The following is a 20,642-nucleotide window of genomic DNA, read 5'->3' on the forward strand; positions in this document are numbered from 1 at the left end:
ATACTGCAAACAAGAATAGAAGTCAAAATTCCAATGGTAATCCGGTTTAATGCACCACTTCAATAATTCCAGATGCACAAAATATTTTTATATTACAGGACCACTCGCGCGCGCGGTCTCGCTATGAGACCTGCGAAGAAAAAAAAATATTTCCTTTTAAAAATTTTCTTTCTCACACTTTTGAGCTCTCAATTGTAATCGTTCGTGCACGTTTATGGTTATTGCGCCGCGCTCTTCTTACTTGCAGTGTCTCTGCTTTTCACTATTGTATACACTTCCTGGTAGGGTTTCTTCCAATGTTGGGGACCATGCTCCTTTCCCTCCTGTCGTGCTGCTAGGCTCTTTCTACCGTCATCTTTCCTCTGACATTGGATTTCTGCTACACCAGTGGCGGTTCAACGGGGTAGTCCTTGGTGCGATAAAACTAGCGAATAGGTTCATATGTGAAGAAAGTTCTCACTGGACTGTCATCATATGACGCACTGGCGTTATACTGCACTAAACCCGCATACTTAATACAAGCAAAAAGGCTCAGTTCTTGTATTAAACGGTATTTACATAAGCTATGCTATAAGATAGCATCGGACGTTGCCTACAAAATCAGGCATTGAGTTTGTCTTCAATAATGCTGTTACTAACTTTAGTTTTCACTGTAGGTAACGTTAACAGGTGATACGGCGTGTGACGTAAAACTACAAAAGTTACAACTTGTGCGAAGCACTTCACAAAATATATGGTAAAGCATTGTCTCTTCCCACTAGTAACTTTTAATACATGTTGCACTTTGTCTTATATCACCTCATAGATGTTTCGTAAACCGCACTGTTGTAAATGTTAGCGCTACCTCCTACGCACTCATTCCACTAAGAGAATATTAGTTTGGCGTAAACGAAGATTTACCGGAGGTAAATTATCTATTAGTGCTCATTTCCAAGCACACACGCACTAAGTATATGTTTGTAACTAAAGCACTGCTATTTCGAACACATAGCTGAATGCTACAAAGTTTCAAGTAACTGACGGTTAAACAAGACTCCGAATTTCAGTGTTCGATGTTCACTATATCGCGATTCAAGAGGAACTGTCCCGTATGGTTGTCCCCTGTAATGTTATATCCCTTCAAGGTTCATTGTTTCTTCCAACTTTTGGGTTGGGCCAATCCACTATAGCCCGCTTCCCTGGAATAGGGGTGTAAGGTACATCCCTCACCTGTAAGCTTCCAGTGACCTAGATAATTCGATATACAACACTTTTTCATATTCTTTTGCACTTTGTAGTTCACTCCAATAACATCGTTAAAAGTCACGATGAGTGATTGATAGCTTATTTATTAAGCTTCAGTTTAGTATATTGCACTCACTCACACTGTGCTGTATTTACAAGAAATATTAAAATAAACACCAAAATTATTCAAACTTGGTCACTTGACATGTTTACTTACACGACTTGACAGGTGGTACCACCTAGTGGCGACACCAGGAACTGTTTGTACAAGTGACATTGAATATTGTAAATTACTGAAACTGATGCATTGAAGGATTGTGCTTATTAGTTGATTACTTATGTTAATTAAACAATTTAAATAAGCTCCACAAAATGCAAACAAATTAAACTAACTCTAAGCAAGGCTGAAGTAGCCTGACACATCATAATAAGCATTATAGAACTGTTTGAGGGTTCGCTTCTCTCTTGCAACAGTATTGCATCTCGTCTAGGTTTTTTAAAAAAAAATAACTGAGGTTTGTGTTTAGTCTCTCTGAATACCTTCCACAACCATCAACTAGGCCTAAAACTGCCATTAGTACAAGCCATTTATATCAAACAAAATATATATCGAGCTAAATATATCTAAAACTACGGGAACACCCAGAAAGTTTATTTACATAACATAACACATACTATTATAACAAATCATATATCAGCGGAGCAGACGACAACTATCTTTTGACAGAGACATCTAGCGGATGTCACGGAACAATTACAAACAGCGTTCTAGACAGCTACCACTATAACTCAAGTGGACTCGTCCATAATTTTGAAATTGTCAACTTCCCTTTCTCTGAGAGTGTTCCGTTGACCAAGGGACGCTTCAAGAGTCTAACATGCTAAAAATGGGTGTGTCTTAAAAATATAACACCTCTTTGTATCCTGCATTCTCTCATCGATACGCTAAAATTTTTATGACTTTTAAAGCATTGTATTTGTAGGTACTGTGTCTCTATAGTGATAGTGTATGCTCCTACCTACAACAACACTAAGAAATGAGACTAGCTATCCATCTAAGCAAAACCTGAAGCTCATAGGTATTCTATCCTTATGAAGATGGTTACATTGATTCCTAAATCTTCCACGACGTGGGAGTCCAAGGCTCCGTTAGGAACACATGCTTTCTTTAAGTTTTTTTTTCTGTGAGGCTTTCTCTGCGTCTCTGCAAGCAAACTAGCGTATCTAAAATATAGAATTTCCTCTCTTCTTCGAAGTTAATATTAATTAATATCAAAATATCATTGCTTCACTCTGAAGTCCCGTCCTGTTGTTCGTTAATATTCATTTACATAACAAAATAAACAATATATATACGTAAAAATACAACTAAAAATTATATGCTACCGCTGATACGTATGTAAATATCAATAAACTTTATATGCAAATCCCTAATTAAATTGTAATAATATTCATAATTTCACGCAAAAATTAAATATGTAAATCATCTTAAGACACAGTTCATGTGACGTTCACATTATTCCCCTCCTAAGGAAATGCAACTGTTAATCGCTTAATCGTTGCATTTTCTCAGAAGAGGTGCCAATATACTTTACGTAAATCACATACATATTCCGTATATACTAAACTTTACACAACATTTCCATAAATACATCAATATATTCTAACAATAATAAAATAGTAAACTAAGCACTAATAACAAATAAAAATAATCCCTAACATGTCATAATCACTTCATAACTTATCATATTATACGTAATTTATCTCTCTACATTAGATCATTATTCATCTGCAGTATTTCACTCCGCGCAACAACTCTCTTGAACGCCAGACGTAAGGAGGTGCGTCTGGGAGTGTATACTTCTTCAGCTCTCCATCCTGTATGACGCGCTGTGTTTACTTCCTGCTCCTCCTACGTCATCAGGTCAGCTGGATCCTGAGGAGGGGTGGTTTCACGCTGCACGTATTTCTTCAGGTGAAACACGTTTCTCTTCATTAACACTTCTCTAGTCTCAGGATCACTATATATTTTCTGGCTGTGCTATCTCGAATACTGCGTACTGAACGTTGCTCATAACCGACGAAAATGCGTTAATGATATTCCTTCGTGGGAGACTACTGTGACTTACTTTTACAACATATTTTACTGCACCTTCTTTACTCATCAACCATGATGGTTGAGAGGCACACACACTAGCGAAGCACACCACGGCTTCAAGCTCATAAACGATTTCTTCATTTTCTACGTTATACTATCGTATAAGAAACTGAATTGTTACTGGCTAATTGCTTCTATTAAACCTGTGCAATGATCCATTCTTCTTTTGCACTCAACAAGCGGACTCTTAAGCGAAGTGGTATTCTTCTCTACAAATCCCCACGTCATCCATCGACTAAAATTATTCTCCACAGCAGTTCTGGCTCGAAGAGCGTAAGGATACATCCTGGCCTTCATGGGTCGGTCATCGGTTACTTCAATGGAATGGCAGTGGCTCCTAACTGGTACCTGGCTTCTCGTCAAATATGGATCGATGTTTGCAGAGCACGTCGTACAACTTTTGCTTTTCATCCCCACTCAAATCCGTATACTTTTCGACATGATCTCTGATATCGTCGGGTGTAGCCTGGGTTCGAACCTTCGCCCATTCCTGTGGCGAGTAAACAACATTTGCAAGTTCGGCTGCAGTTGGGAACTTCCCATCGTCCAACTGGCTGCGCAGGGTAGCCAACTCTTGCTGGTGGCCTCCACCTGCTGACGCTTGCTCGAACTGCTCCGTAGTCAGCGGTCCTCTCCTCGACACGCACATACTACTAACTGTGGGATTCTCACAATCAACCACATCCTCTTCGAACTCCCAGGATAATTTTCTTATGAAAAGGTCTTCTTCCTCTATTTCAATGTCTCGAAAAGAAACTTCTATATGGTGGGGGTGATTAAGCAAAAGGACGTTTCTCTCATAGTCTAAAATCGCCCTACTTTCTACAAAGAACTGTGAACCCAAAATGAGTTCACGGTTCAGCCCTTTCACTATTATTGCCGAAGTATAGTACTCCTTATCTGCAATAATAAGTTCTAACAATACTTGGCCGATGATCGATGCCACGGCGCGACCGAACGCTGAACTGACTCGAATGTTCGCAGACTTGATGAACGCTGGTGGGGGGTCTCGCTTACGTATTTCTTCCCAACATTGCAGTGAGATCGCGGATATGCTAGCTCCACTATCCAATAAAGCCAGAATTTTACTATTAAATAGACCTACTTCTACCTCGGGAAGTGTTACTAGGTTATTATTGGGTAGCTTTTCGGTTGAAATTTCCAACAAGTCTCTAAAGATCGCATTCGTCTCGTCAAACAACTTTCTGTTTATTTTAATTTTGTCCCCATTTCTCTGTAATAACATAATTTTAGGGTGACGAATGGCGTTATTTCCTTCACGATCGAAATGTGTGGTGCTAATTATACGTCTACAAGTTTCACAATCCCCATTCTCAAGTGTCTCTACAGTCTTTACAAATGTCTCACTACTTTCTTCTTTTTCTTCTTCTAAAATATTGTTATACTCAATAACACAATTACGCATATTCTCAGAAATAGATTTCGCCGGTTGAACCTGAATATCCAGTACGCAAGTATTCAAGTCACCGCTCTGAGAACATGCGGACAGTTCTCAGTGGCGTTGACTAGTTCCTGGGCTATTCGCACGCGAGTTCCCTCGAGACGAGACTTGTCTCGAGGACTGTTCAGTCCTTTCGCTATGAACTCGGAGCTCATTAACCTCCGCCGCATAGTCACTGTTACGATTGTTATTGCGTGTTTGCGTGTTGCCACGACCCCTATTCCTTCCACGTCTATGCCCTCGATTGTTCTGATTTCTCGTTCGAGAATCTCCAGTGTCACGATCCTGACCACTGGAATTTCTCGAACGCCAATTGCCATTATTATTGTTACTTCTATTTCCATTGCCTCTTCTTGTACCCCTATTGTGATAAGGCCCATTGTCCCTGTGGAACCTTCTGTCTCTAGTGGGGTTACTCGGCCTACTGTTTCGTGGGGGGGGGGAAGATCGTCCTGTATCTTCTTCTTCTTCCTCTACGGTGAGTGTATTTATTCCCCTCCTATTATTGTTACTTGGTGGCTTGTACGCGGACTGTAGCTCACCAACAATACTTAATAGCTCATCTATAGAGCGAGGCTTCGATGAAACGATGCATCTATAGATAGAGAATGGCAATTGACGTGGCAAAACTCTTAAAAGTACTTGTGGAGGTAAAGGGGGGTCGAGAATACTGTTGGTGTGCAGTAACTCCAACAAGTATTCCGTCGGTTTCTTGTTTCCCCGTGTCTCAAAACGTGACGTCAAAATGGAGGCGCGGAGATTAGCAAGTTTTTCTTCGCTGAGATAGGCGTCCTTGAAATGTCTAACAAGATCTTGGTAAGTAGAGCATTTCTTTAAAGTCACCTGCACCCACTGACGTGAGATGCCACGGAAGCAGTGGGAGGAAAATGCTAACCGTCTCTCCTCTGGTACACCCGTTAAATCAAAGAATTTCTCTAGCTCTACCAGAAAATTGTGGGCTTGAACCTCAGATTCGCCTCCTGTAAAAACAGGAAGAGACAGATCTCTGTGTAGCAGCCCCAATGCCGACGCTACCTGGCAAGTAGCCACACTACCATTGCTACTACTAACGTTGTTGATGTTCTGAGGGGGGGGCAGCCTGCTCGTCTGAGTTCTCCCGCCTGGGAAGCTCAGGGAACTGTCCCGCATGGCTCGGTCCAGCGACCGGCGTTTCGACTCTCTCATGCGAGACAGAGGCTGTGTTTTGACAGCTGGAACCGTTTTCTCTCACCGACTCCTTTAACAGTTCCAGCTGTTCCTCCCATCTCAGTTCTGCTCTACGTAACTTGGATTGCAAATGACCCACTGAACTATCCACTGTTGCTTTCACTCTGTCTATTTCGCTAGAAACGGCGGCTACATTTTCCCCCACTCTCTCCATGTCACCACGTAAATGGCTGACATCCCGAGAGACCTGGGCGAGGTCTGAACCAAGGACCTCAGAAATCTCGCCTATCTTGTTCTCAGTATGTACCTCCAATTCACTGATCCTATTTTCGGTTGCCTCAACTGATGACTTTAATTCTTGGCAGGATGCTGCGATCTTGGATTCCAGAGCTTCCGCTGAGGAATCAATCCTTGCCTCTAGCTCTGTCACATTCTGAAGCATCTCATGCCGGAAACTGGCAGTGATCTGCTTTACGACAGCCTCTAACCTATCTAGCATCGCTCTGCTAGCGTTCTCCTGCCTACTTGCTAATTCCGATAACGTTTTCTCTTGTACCCTTTCTTGTTTTTCTAAATTCTTTTCTTGTTTCGCTAACTTCTCAGAAATTTCTAAAAGCGATTTTTCGTGATTCTTTTCTTGGTTCTCTAACTTCTTTGAAATCTCCGAAAGTGACTTTTCTTGTTTTCCTGAAATCTCTGAAATTTCTAATAACGTTCTTTCTTGCTTCTTTTCCTGAGTTTCTAACTTGCCTGAAATTTCCTTTAGCATGCTAAACAGAGACGCGAGACACGGGTCAGTTACAGATGTGACTTGCGCTGAGGTGCTAGGAACCGGTTCCCTAACCTGCTCCGATTCATTAGCCCTATCATTATTAACGGTGCCTTCTCCAGGCGGAACTACTTCCTGGAGAGAGGTGTTTACATTGCCTACAGTATCGCTCACGGTGTCCTGAGACTCCGATGGAAACTCCATTACTTGCGCAAATTGTTCGTCAATGATATTGTCGCCTACAAAGCCTTCCATCGCCTTAGCTTGTCTACGCGTTATTACCATCAAAGTGATTCTGAGCTCTAGATAAACAACTATGTGCTCTAATATGCCTGATCTGAATTCACTAAATATTATTCCCCTCCAAAAGGTTTAAAGTTTTGCAACACACTTCAAAATAATAAATGCACACAAAAATAATACACACATAAATGGTAAACTTTCTGGATGGCAGCGCGACAACCTGAAAGAGAAAACATCTACTGACACCCGCGTCTGGCTTGTACTAAATTTTCGTAAAAACGTTGGGTATCTTTCATTTCTTGTGGCATCGTATTTTACTGAACAGAAAAATGAAAAAGAAAAACAAGACTTTAATTTAATTCTTTTGCCACAACATTTACAATTAAAACAAAATTTTGAAAAGGGACATTATTATAAAACATACATCCAGGATGGTGTGTGTGCCGAGCCCCACGCGCACGGCAGCCAAGTTCTTTGTGAGCGTCAGCAAGTGAGATTGCATGATATGAATAAATTACCAAAATAATTAATATGCGAGAATGCAAATGTGGGAGGAATCTTTATATGTAAACTGATAATTACTTTAATTTAATGCAACCTCCAGCCACAAAGTTAATTTACTAAATTTAGATCAGTCGATAGAGTCTTAATTGGGATAAAATTAAAATTTTGAAAAGCAAAATAAGATTCCTGTTAAGCATGAAACTCTAATTTACAGGTTAACTATGGTTTTAACACCCATCCTGTATGCGAAAGATACCCAAAATACGTTCATCGTATTTACGACTCGTTGATAGACCCAGCTTCTGGCCTGAAAAGGAAACAAGATAGACAAAAGGGTAACACATTACCTTGCGGCCATACTGCAAACAAGAATAGAAGTCAAAATTCCAATGGTAATCCGGTTTAATGCACCACTTCAATAATTCCAGATGCACAAAATATTTTTATATTACAGGACCACTCGCGCGCGCGGTCTCGCTATGAGACCTGCGAAGAAAAAAAAATATTTCCTTTTAAAAATTTTCTTTCTCACACTTTTGAGCTCTCAATTGTAATCGTTCGTGCACGTTTATGGTTATTGCGCCGCGCTCTTCTTACTTGCAGTGCCTCTGCTTTTCACTATTGTATACACTTCCTGGTAGGGTTTCTTCCAATGTTGGGGACCATGCTCCTTTCCCTCCTGTCGTGCTGCTAGGCTCTTTCTACCGTCATCTTTCCTCTGACATTGGATTTCTGCTATACCAGTGGCGGTTCAACGGGGTAGTCCTTGGTGCGATAAAACTAGCGAATAGGTTCATATGTGAAGAAAGTTCTCACTGGACTGTCATCATATGACGCACTGGCGTTATACTGCACTAAACCCGCATACTTAATACAAGCAAAAAGGCTCAGTTCTTGTATTAAACGGTATTTACATAAGCTATGCTATAAGATAGCATCGGACGTTGCCTACAAAATCAGGCATTGAGTTTGTCTTCAATAATGCTGTTACTAACTTTAGTTTTCACTGTAGGTAACGTTAACAGGTGATACGGCGTGTGACGTAAAACTACAAAAGTTACAACTTGTGCGAAGCACTTCACAAAATATATGGTAAAGCATTGTCTCTTCCCACTAGTAACTTTTAATACATGTTGCACTTTGTCTTATATCACCTCATAGATGTTTCGTAAACCGCACTGTTGTAAATGTTAGCGCTACCTCCTACGCACTCATTCCACTAAGAGAATATTAGTTTGGCGTAAACGAAGATTTACCGGAGGTAAATTATCTATTAGTGCTCATTTCCAAGCACACACGCACTAAGTATACGTTTGTAACTAAAGCACTGCTATTTCGAACACATAGCTGAATGCTACAAAGTTTCAAGTAACTGACGGTTAAACAAGACTCCGAATTTCAGTGTTCGATGTTCACTATATCGCGATTCAAGAGGAACTGTCCCGTATGGTTGTCCCCTGTAATGTTATATCCCTTCAAGGTTCATTGTTTCTTCCAACTTTTGGGTTGGGCCAATCCACTATAGCCCGCTTCCCTGGAATAGGGGTGTAAGGTACATCCCTCACCTGTAAGCTTCCAGTGACCTAGATAATTCGATATACAACACTTTTTCATATTCTTTTGCACTTTGTAGTTCACTCCAATAACATCGTTAAAAGTCACGATGAGTGATTGATAGCTTATTTATTAAGCTTCAGTTTAGTATATTGCACTCACTCACACTGTGCTGTATTTACAAGAAATATTAAAATAAACACCAAAATTATTCAAACTTGGTCACTTGACATGTTTACTTACACGACTTGACAGGTGGTACCACCTAGTGGCGACACCAGGAACTGTTTGTACAAGTGACATTGAATATTGTAAATTACTGAAACTGATGCATTGAAGGATTGTGCTTATTAGTTGATTACTTATGTTAATTAAACAATTTAAATAAGCTCCACAAAATGCAAACAAATTAAACTAACTCTAAGCAAGGCTGAAGTAGCCTGACACATCATAATAAGCATTATAGAACTGTTTGAGGGTTCGCTTCTCTCTTGCAACAGTATTGCATCTCGTCTAGGTTTTAAAAAAAATAACTGAGGTTTGTGTTTAGTCTCTCTGAATACCTTCCACAACCATCAACTAGGCCTAAAACTGCCATTAGTACAAGCCATTTATATCAAACAAAATATATATCGAGCTAAATATATCTAAAACTACGGGAACACCCAGAAAGTTTATTTACATAACATAACACATACTATTATAACAAATCATATATCAGCGGAGCAGACGACAACTATCTTTTGACAGAGACATCTAGCGGATGTCACGGAACAATTACAAACAGCGTTCTAGACAGCTACCACTATAACTCAAGTGGACTCGTCCATAATTTTGAAATTGTCAACTTCCCTTTCTCTGAGAGTGTTCCGTTGACCAAGGGACGCTTCAAGAGTCTAACATGCTAAAAATGGGTGTGTCTTAAAAATATAACACCTCTTTGTATCCTGCATTCTCTCATCGATACGCTAAAATTTTTATGACTTTTAAAGCATTGTATTTGTAGGTACTGTGTCTCTATAGTGATAGTGTATGCTCCTACCTACAACAACACTAAGAAATGAGACTAGCTATCCATCTAAGCAAAACCTGAAGCTCATAGGTATTCTATCCTTATGAAGATGGTTACATTGATTCCTAAATCTTCCACGACGTGGGAGTCCAAGGCTCCGTTAGGAACACATGCTTTCTTTAAGTTTTTTTTTTCTGTGAGGCTTTCTCTGCGTCTCTGCAAGCAAACTAGCGTATCTAAAATATAGAATTTCCTCTCTTCTTCGAAGTTAATATTAATTAATATCAAAATATCATTGCTTCACTCTGAAGTCCCGTCCTGTTGTTCGTTAATATTCATTTACATAACAAAATAAACAATATATATACGTAAAAATACAACTAAAAATTATATGCTACCGCTGATACGTATGTAAATATCAATAAACTTTATATGCAAATCCCTAATTAAATTGTAATAATATTCATAATTTCACGCAAAAATTAAATATGTAAATCATCTTAAGACACAGTTCATGTGACGTTCACAGTGGGATGACGCTATATATATTTTTGGAAGTTGGGGAACGAAGTCTCCGTGCGTTCCCCTTCACTTTCATCCCTGCTCTTATTAATCGACGTCGTAGACGTTGAGTAAAATGCGTTATCAGTCTGTAAAGTAAGGAACTACTGACTTAATACATAACGTGTTATTGAACTTATTATTGTTGACCGCGAATGACGCATTCTTTTAGCCGTCATAAACATTTCATTTTATCAGTTTTCTCAAAAACTACTCATGAGAATTTACCGTTTTGTCCAGCCCGATAAGATCAACCGATTGATATACGTCCAGCAAAAATAAAATCTCTGTGGGTAATTTATTTTTAAATGGATTTAATCGTGTTCAATTCTATTACGGTTAGGAGTTTCGCTCAAACGCGTATTATGTAGGTAGGCTATTACTGATTAAATTGGCTTGCATGGAATTATGTTCATTTCGTTGATTGCAATCAATATTCTAGTTAGCATAACAGTGACTTATTTTAAACTGTCGAACTCCCTCGTAGCTATATTACAGTAAGAGTACTCATGTTCAGTACAGGAGATCAAGATTTCATCTCCGGAAGAAACTCTTGAAGCCATGTGACTGATTCCACGTTAGGCTGTAGGTTCATGTCTCATATAGCCTCAGTACTGTAAGGAATGCTCAACTGCAATCCAACCGTTTCAAGGGATCAAAGTCAATACAAAACTATCAAATTATAACGGCAATCCTGCGGCGAGGACCACCAATATTTTATGAGACAAAACTTATATAAAGGTCCTCAGTTAATATTTGTATATAAATAAGGCTACTAAAACCCCACAAAATACTTCACATTGCATTCTCCATTTTATTATGGCACATAATTACTAAAATAAATACACATCTCCAAGACTATGCTTGTAGCTTTTCATGAGATGGTTCCGGAATTATATTATATTGATATTTTTGTTGCTATGACAACGAATCTCTCTATATTAATATAAAAAAAGCAACGTATATTAACAGCCAAGCAATTACTTTTTTATATATCCTTTTTTTATATTCTTCTTCTTCCTTTCTTAAACAGCTTGTGCATAATTTAAAAGTGAATTCTGCCCACAAATACAAGTAAGGATGAAATACAAGTATAAATACAAGTATCGTTGTAAAATTACTAATTATCATAGGAAATTATTCTGTTGTTACGCAGATGGCGATTACTCATTCTAAAACTCTTTGTTTACGTTAAAAGGATATAACATTTCCACTTGCAACTCTGAAAGTATTATAAAGAAAACAGTGAAAATAGATATGCTGATAATCATAATGTACTAACTACCAAGTATCATTAAATTTTCGACGTTCATGTTAAGCTTACTGACAGTTTTCTCCCTTCCTTATCTCTCATGATACACACATTCATGGTTAGTTCTATCAGTATGACTCGAAATTAGTTATATCAGCATACAGGCTTAAAAACGAATGTAATACATACATATAAGTATTGTTGCACATTTTCACATGTAGTCATAAGCTATTTCCTCAATTGGACTCGCCCTCACACTAGCTTATTTAGTCTCTCTTTCCCCAATTGAACTCGCGCTCATTTTTCTTATATGTGTTCGGGGTTACCAGCCAATTTAGGGATTTAATGTATTTACAAAGATGTTCAACAGACAAGACAGATTATTTGCGCCCAGATCATGTGTTTGTGGTGGACAACATCGCGCTCGTGGCGTTTTCTCCAGGTTCTATCGTTTCTATCCACACTATCATTCCATCATTTGTTTCATAGTAATTTACTTCTATTGACTATCCGTCTCCTTTAACCTAAAAGGTATAAAAGTAGATACTGTGAAATATAGATAGTATGAATGTGGCGCTGGTATTATCTGACCAAAAGCTAAATTTCTTCTTTCTGCTGACATATTTATTTATCTATTGTTTATAGTGTGGTATGTTAGCGTAAGTATCCTGCATTTCCGGTTTCCAGCATGAAAGTTCGCTATTTTGTTACATGTCCAATCAAGGCTGGAAAATTACCGGGAGACAGTTCGTAGGATCATTATGGTCGACACTGGACGCCATATTGTAAAATGGCTAACTTCTAGCAACTTAATCTAAATATTTATATGAAAGCTTTAGAAAACACTTTTCTTCTTCTCCAGTCTGCTGCCAAACAGAATAAGAAACAGTTAATAGCAAACATTTTCCGATTGTAGTCATTTAACCCTTTGGGGACCGATGGAACAGATCTGTACCACAGCGTTGACTTTTGGAATTTGCCTTATATGTATGTCTCTAGTTAACCTTTTTCATACCGGGCTTTCTGCATTTATTCAAGCGTGGAAGCATCAAAGAACGCGTTTCATGGGCATTTTCCAGTCACGCATGCGATGCCTACGGGTGGTGACGTCACGAACATTCAAGAAAAATTGGGTAAATTTTAGAGCTTTTTTGGAATTTTTTGACACGTTCCTATTTAATCTAGGATCATGGTTCGTACGTCGTTGTGCTCGTAATGAAGCACTGTTTCAAACTGTACTATTATAATTTCCCTATTGTGTATCAGAAGCGAGAAAATCGCGTCCAAATTGAAAAAAAGAGTTTTTTCAGAAAAAATCCCTTTTTTGGGATTTCCCGCCTCAGGGACACGATAGGAGCATGCGAGTGGTACCATTTGAAAGCTACTCTAATTTGACACGAAATCGTTTGCTAATTATGATCCTCGGATAGATAGGGACGTGTCAGGCAGTTTTTGTTTTTCCCTTAAAGTAGTACGGGTTATGCTTTCCACGTGGGGAATTTTCTTTACCGCCCTTAGTTTCAAGATATGAGATTGATATTTCCCACAGATATTACATATACTATGTAGTATGTTTTAGGCGATTTTGAGATCCAAGCGTTAACACAGGGGGAGAGGGACCCAAACTTGTAAAAGAGTGTTTTTTCTGACAAAATTTTCCTTTGGAGGTAATTTTCCCTGCACAGGCACATGGTACCCACATGCGAGTGGTACCACTCGAAAGGTTGGTTCACTCCAAAGCAACAAGGTACGATTCATGTTCCTACAAAGAATAGTATTTGTGCTGAAGCTCATTGAAAAACAATTGACTGACAATGTATTCTTGGGGGAAATTGGTAAATCGGCTAGAGCATCTACACTAATTTCGGGGGCACAATTCTTCATACCTCATTCCCTTCACTATAAAGCAAAGTTTTTTTGGTACCACTTGCATGTTCGAGGGAAGATATTGTTGCCAATTTTTTTTCTTTTTGTGATTTCCGTTTTTCCCACTCTGGGCGGGAATTTTACCCCTTAAGTACAAAATAAGGAAATTTGACTAGTACAGTTGAAAACGGAGCTTCATTACAAAAAAACCTAGGTATGAACCATGATCCTACGATAAATAGTCTCGTTGCAATAGCTGCTTGACTGAAACTCTAAAATTTACCTAAAAAGGCAAGGTCCCATAAGGGTTAACTGCATGAATGGCCTCCCCGGTCACCCGACCTCACTGTGAATTTTTATTGTAGAGGTGTTGTATATCAAGTACAAACTAATATGGTTTAACATTCTACAAGTTTAATAAGTTTGCTACAATGTTACATATCTACATAACTCCTATACACTTTCACATTAAAAGAAAAAAGTTCAGCTGCTGTGTTCATAGTGATATCACTGTGAGCATTGTCCTTTACATTCGCAAAAGAACATACAGACGAGGTCGTCCTTAATACAAGTACATTTCCCAAGTACAGCGCAATTTGCAACGGCATGACACTAGTTGTCGACTGTTATCAGACATACTCCTCAACGTAGTCCACACAGGTTGATAACTGAGTCCGTCATCTGTTTCCTTCCAACCCCAGTTCAGGGGTTCAACATCATGCACATCTTTTTCGAGACACTGTAGCCAGATCTTGCACTGAAGAGTTGCTCTTCTTGTATGGAGATTCAATGCGTCTTCGGTTGGAGGTATTCTGTCTATTGTGCGATTTTTCTTGCTGAATAGAATATGTTTGGTTTCGTTGAGTTCCTCGCAAGTAATTACTTGATATGTTGTACATGAGCGTCACAAATCGCTGTATTAGCATGCGAGATTGGTAGCTTACATCATCGTGAGAATGAACGACTGACACTTCCCGGAAATCTGTATCCACTTCTCTAAACGCCATCCACGTATTCCATGCACTTCTCTTGCCAACGCCAAGGAAGGCTGACACTGTGTCACAGCCCGTAAAACTGTGAAAAAACGACAGCAAATCTATCGTTCCAGAAGGTAAGTTCATGCACATGGTGTGTATAGGAATGAAACGTCGCATTTTTGCAGAACCAAAATCAATCCATAGTTTCTCCAGAGTGGGTAACAGATGCAGAAACGCAAAGAGAGCGATAACAACATCAGAGTCAACTGTACTTTTGTGTCCCTTCTCTGCGGCATAACGGACGTGCAGAAGGATTCTTCCATCAGCTTCTATGTGGGATGAGGGAGAAATACCAGTAATATCTAAGTCTGAGAAAGAGGATAAGACTTCATTTCCTCTTGTGCAGACTATTTCTCTTTTTGAAATATCAGCTACAGTTATTATTTCGGCGAGGTAATGAAATAGCCTTTCCTTGTTGTTATCGTTTGCAAGGAACTTCTGGAAATTGTTTGGAAACGGTCCCGTTAACTTGACAACAAAGCGGTCGCCCTGTCCACGCTTCTGACGCATCTGTGTTTTCAAGCTCATTTCAATGTAGCGGTCAAAGACCACGTCTAAGCGTTTAGTGTCTCGAATGCGGCATATTCTGCAAATGTTTTCGCTGCCCCTGGTTGCAGTTGGTGTACCAGCATCGCTCCATCGACGACAAGACAAGAGGAATGGGGGATGATAGTACTTGTACACACATCAAAATTTTCAAAACATTTCAAAATATTTGATTTAGAGGTAGGAAGTCTGAGATCTGCAAATTAAGATATTGATGGGGGATAAATTGTGTTCTCATGAGAAAAGAATTCTCTGATATCGCTCTCCCTTTCCTGACATGCTATGAACATCTTGCAGAACAGGTTAGAATCTTTGTGTGCACTAGCAAGTTTCATCTTATCTTTGCAACGAACTTTCAACAAGCTACAGTTGAAAAGCTGCATATTAACTTTCTTTATAGCATCGTGTATGGACTGCTTGCATATTATTAGACGGTTATAAACGAAGTCGTCATACATTTTGGCTCCTGTGGTAGCTGCGATGCGGACAGACTGGCACTAATCTTCTGGCGCTATACGTCTGGTGAACCCAACTGTAGACAGATGCTCTTCTTAAAAAGGATTACCAGTATCACGAAATACATCAATCAGGTTCTTCACATGTGTTCTGTACTTGCTTTGGAATGCATCCGTGTCCTCGTGGTGTGATCTCGATACGTGCAACTCAGCAGAGTAGCTGTCTTCATACTCAGCCAGTAAACGAGCGATTTCGGGACAACTGACTATTTTCTTCAAAAAAGTAAGTGGGTTATTGGAAGTTCCTCATACAGAACCACTTTCTTTTATCAGTTTGTTGTTCTGTTAGTGAAGGTGGTCGTCTGACATACGTGAAAAATGCCGGTAAGATTTCCTACTGGTGAAATGTCCCTTAGAGAATTCCTTAAATACATCAGGATGACGAACTGGAAGTTGCTTCAGAGTATGAAGAAAGACTGGTAACCATCACCCGTAGTGTATGTGGTCCAAAGCTAAGTACCAAGGACACATGGACTGGAGTACTTCTACATAAAGCAAGAAATTACCATCACGCACATTTTTCACGAACAGTAACAACATATATTAACTGTAATATCTGCTTTTGCAAGCCTACCGTGAAAACTTAAGGGGCGGCAGTAGAAATTTAGGGGGTGGTCCCCCATGATCCCCGTGGATACGGGCTTGTCGTGAGTCCCTTTCCCAGAGATGTTGACTTGATATATAGGTCAAGTAACACAATAGTCTTATTTTTGGTGTACACAAAATAACTGCCCCCCCCCAGAATACCTGCGCCCTTTCACTACCCCCCCCTCAAGAAATTGAAGCTATTTCCGTTATTGTCTAGCAGTTCACAGCCTTCTATAGTTGTTTTGCCTGTGAATTTGAGCTCAAAGACGGTGTAAATCGGACAAAATTTGGGGAACTTGTGAAAAGTAGGCCATTTTTCAAGATGGCGCCCAGAGTCACACGAAACATATTGAAAAGCTGTCTCCCGGCTTTTATCTCGTTTACATATCGCGTTAAACGCTCTGACCAAATTTCGTGCTGGTAACCGGAAATGCACGATCCATACAAATTATTATACTTACGGACCGCACTATTACCTTCAACTGCAGTTGAATATATATATTTGGACTTCTCTGAAAATACTGATCCCTTTACCTCTGTGCTACTGATTTCGTGGCTCCATAAACTTCATTCGTTAAGTGAGCTAAATCCTCCTCTCCTGCCTTTAGGTAGAATATCCAGACGAGACTATTCCCGAGATAAGCAGTGGCGGTGATAATGGCTCTGTAGATCCCGCGGAGCGCCCCCCTCCCCCGGTCAAGTAATGAAATTCGATTCGCATAGGAATTGTTTCTCAGTTCTGTGGGAGAAGAGCCAGTTTTGCCGCCACTGATTATAAGGTATGATATTGGTGTGAAAATGCTACTTTAGCTTTGTAAACTGCATCACAATAAATTTAATCCTCCACTAAATGAGTCCATAGAAAATAGACCTTACAAGAAAATAAGAGAGAGAGATAGGTCAAAAATAGAATCACTCAAAGAAATGAAGTGCAGGTAAAAATATTGTTGTCTTTCAGATGTGAAACAATATTTTTTCCTAGAATATTGGGTTAAATTACGTTAATGAAGAAGCAGTCAAGGGAACAATGCCTGAATGTCTTACTTCCAGAAGACAACAACGTTGATTCATTGAGTGAAATGTAGAACAATAACAAATTCGGGGCAAACGTCAAAAAGAAATTAGTTTTGAAACATGAGCTGGCGGCTGGCGCTATTTAAGATGACGTGTTATTTTGTAAGACATATGTCTTAAGAAAGCTGTAATAGTCCTGAAAATACGAAGGAAGAAGCTGAAGAGCCTTCCAGAAGACCGCTTTGGATCTCTACGTAATTGATTTCAACTTTATTCGGTCCTTTTCTTCTTTGTCACGAAAACAGAGAGAAACCCAATTAAAAGGAAGGTGTAATGAGAAGGCTGTTAAAGAGACTTCTTTGTTTCGACTTGTTTTTTGTACATTATCAAAACATCTACGTGTTTTCCTCCATTCGGTTTTGTCCTGGATAAATGTCACTGTGAAGCCATTTTCAACGGAGTCCCTCATCAAAGTTCCGGCCCAAAGCTATGCTATCATTTAGTCCTCGTTCTAACTTCTTCCTTTCAGAATACTTCGATTTTTCTTCACTCTTTCTAATTCATTCTCTCCTTTCATTTAAATTCATCCTTTGCGCCAATTATTTCCTTTCTTCTTCTCCAGTTTTCCGTCGCTTTAGAGAGAAAAAAATAGAGAAACAGAAGTTAGTCTCCCTGCAGAGAACACAATAGTCAGCACTTTCAAGTTAAAAGAGAGGAAACGAGAAACAAAGGACTGTCACATTGTTAACATTGACTTCTGTGCTTGTACATTTCTTCGTTAGAGAAATAACTAGAATAATAGCCTTTGTGACCATCCCCTACTCTTTCAAAAAAAAGAAAACTCATGTGACTTGCTTTTCTTTTTCATCTGACAAGAAACAATCTAAAGAGCTCAAGATGGAGTTAATTACCTTTATTATACAAGACTAACAGTTCTATGACAGAGGTTAAATATATAAAAAGAGTGGCCACGACATCCCGAAATTAATACATCCTGAGTACTTAGATGCTCAAAGCAAGATCGCAACCATAGAGTCAGAATCACCTCCATTCCACTACAGGTCCCTACTTTCTCAAATTTGTGCTGGCATAAAATGACAATTTTAAATATTATTCAAGTCTCTCTAATAGGTTTTCCCTTTATTTTCTTTATTTTATTTTATTTTGTACTAGCGTCAATTACTCGCTTCGCTAGGTTAAAATTTAAAAAAAAATAGAAACATGTTCCGTTAGTCAATCACTTTTTACTATTACTGAAGCGTTCTCTAATATTGGTCATTTTCGATCATTTTTATATATATCTCCCCCTCCCCGTCCGCCAAGTTACGGGGCTGAATTTGGATTTAAACAGCATTGAAACAGTGACTGTTCATCTCAGCGACCCCGAAAACTATGGATTCGACACTAATATCGGTTATTTTCGATCATTTTTAAGTATCTCCCCCTCCCCAAAGTTGAACCGTCAAAATGAAATTTTAAAAACCAATCCAGGCCAAAACCTCATCTATGTTGAAAATTTGATCGAGATCGGTCGGGTGGTTCAAGAGTTATCAAGTCACAGATATAGTCACTTTCATATATATCGAAGAATATATATATATATATATATATATATATATATATATATATATATATATATATATATATATATATATATATACTTCGATTTCTTTCTCTCTCTCTCTCTCTCTCTCTCTCTCTCTGGGCCTCGGCTCAGAATTAAAACATGTAGATTTGATAGTGTTTCGTACGAGTATTTTGGAGTATTTTAATTCAAGGTTAAATTAAGTTAAAAATGCATCATATCGCTGTTGCATTTTAACTCCCATTCCATCCGATTAGATATGGACATCCTGTGGGAAACACGTTTCCTTGAAACATTGAAAGCTTATCTTCATGATCAGGAATGGCAAGGTAATTTGGTCGTAAATTTTTCTTTTACGTAAATTACGCGTAATTTATTAGTCATTTACGTCACGTAGAGAACTAATTCTTTTCGTAAATGTAAAAACCTATTTAAAAAAAAAAAAACATTCAAAAGCAGGACACAGACAAAAATAGAACGGAAGCTAGCATTAACTGCAGTGAAGTCAAAACTTTCAGAGCAAAACTTCCTGAGTCAAAATATTGCATTGCCAAATTCTCGCGGAAAAAAATCTCGCCTAGCCAGAACTTTATGGGACAAAATCTCGCTTAAGACAAAATCCTCGTCATCCAAAATTTCGCTATTGCGATTTCTTGAGTGTGTTCAAAATATTGTTGCATGTAGGAGTGTTCAAATAAAAAGGTACCAAACGTATATACAAACCAAATAGGAATATGCCGCTTTGAGATCATGTAGTGCGACATCTAGGAAGAGAATGTATGTCCGGCGTGGGTGTGTGCATGCGCGGATACTTCTCACATGACGCAGGAGAGAATAAAGCAGTTGTGTGTTCCGTCCAATTGACGCGGCATTGCATGTGAGATCAATAAGCATGCCGTTCACTTTGAAAAATTCGACGATTGAGGAGCACCAAGGTGTTACTAGATTTCTGACTACGGACGGGGTTAAATCGGCACATATTCATCGACGGATTGTGGCCGTACACGGGGGAGACTGTGTATCCAACAAGTTAGTGAGAAAGTGGAGTGCTTGTTTTCGTGAAGGCCAGGAGAGCCTGATTAATGACTCAAGACCAGGCCAGATAAGCACAGTTGAACTCATCGACAAGGTGAACGACCTAGTACGAAGTGATCGGCGTGTCACAACGCGAATATTGGCAGTGATAGTGGAAGGGGGGCAAAGTTGCAACAGTGTAGACAATTGTGCATGATAGGTTGGGTACCGGAAGACGTGCACGTAGTGTGTTCCGAAGATGATCATCGAACCGCAAAAAGAACTACGTAGGGGCTAGCACTGCAAAACCTGTTCCGGTATCATGAAGACCCCGCATTCCTGGAGCGGATCGTCACCAGTGACGAGAGCTGGTGCCGTAACTTCGAGCCAGAGACAAAGTGAGAGAGCAAGCAATGGAAGCATGTGTGGTCACATCAGGGCCGTGCCGTGGAAAATCAGCGCCCGGGGCGAGTATACGACGGCGCCCCCATACATATATTCCAAGCAATTTTTCCTATCTTTTTCCTTTTTCTCCCGAATTTTTCGCCCCCCTACTTCGGCGCCCGGGGCC

Source organism: Thermobia domestica, chromosome 1 (genome assembly GCF_964235325.1).
Source record: "Thermobia domestica chromosome 1, izTheDome1.hap1.1, whole genome shotgun sequence".
Taxonomy (NCBI): Eukaryota; Metazoa; Arthropoda; class Insecta; order Zygentoma; family Lepismatidae; genus Thermobia; species Thermobia domestica.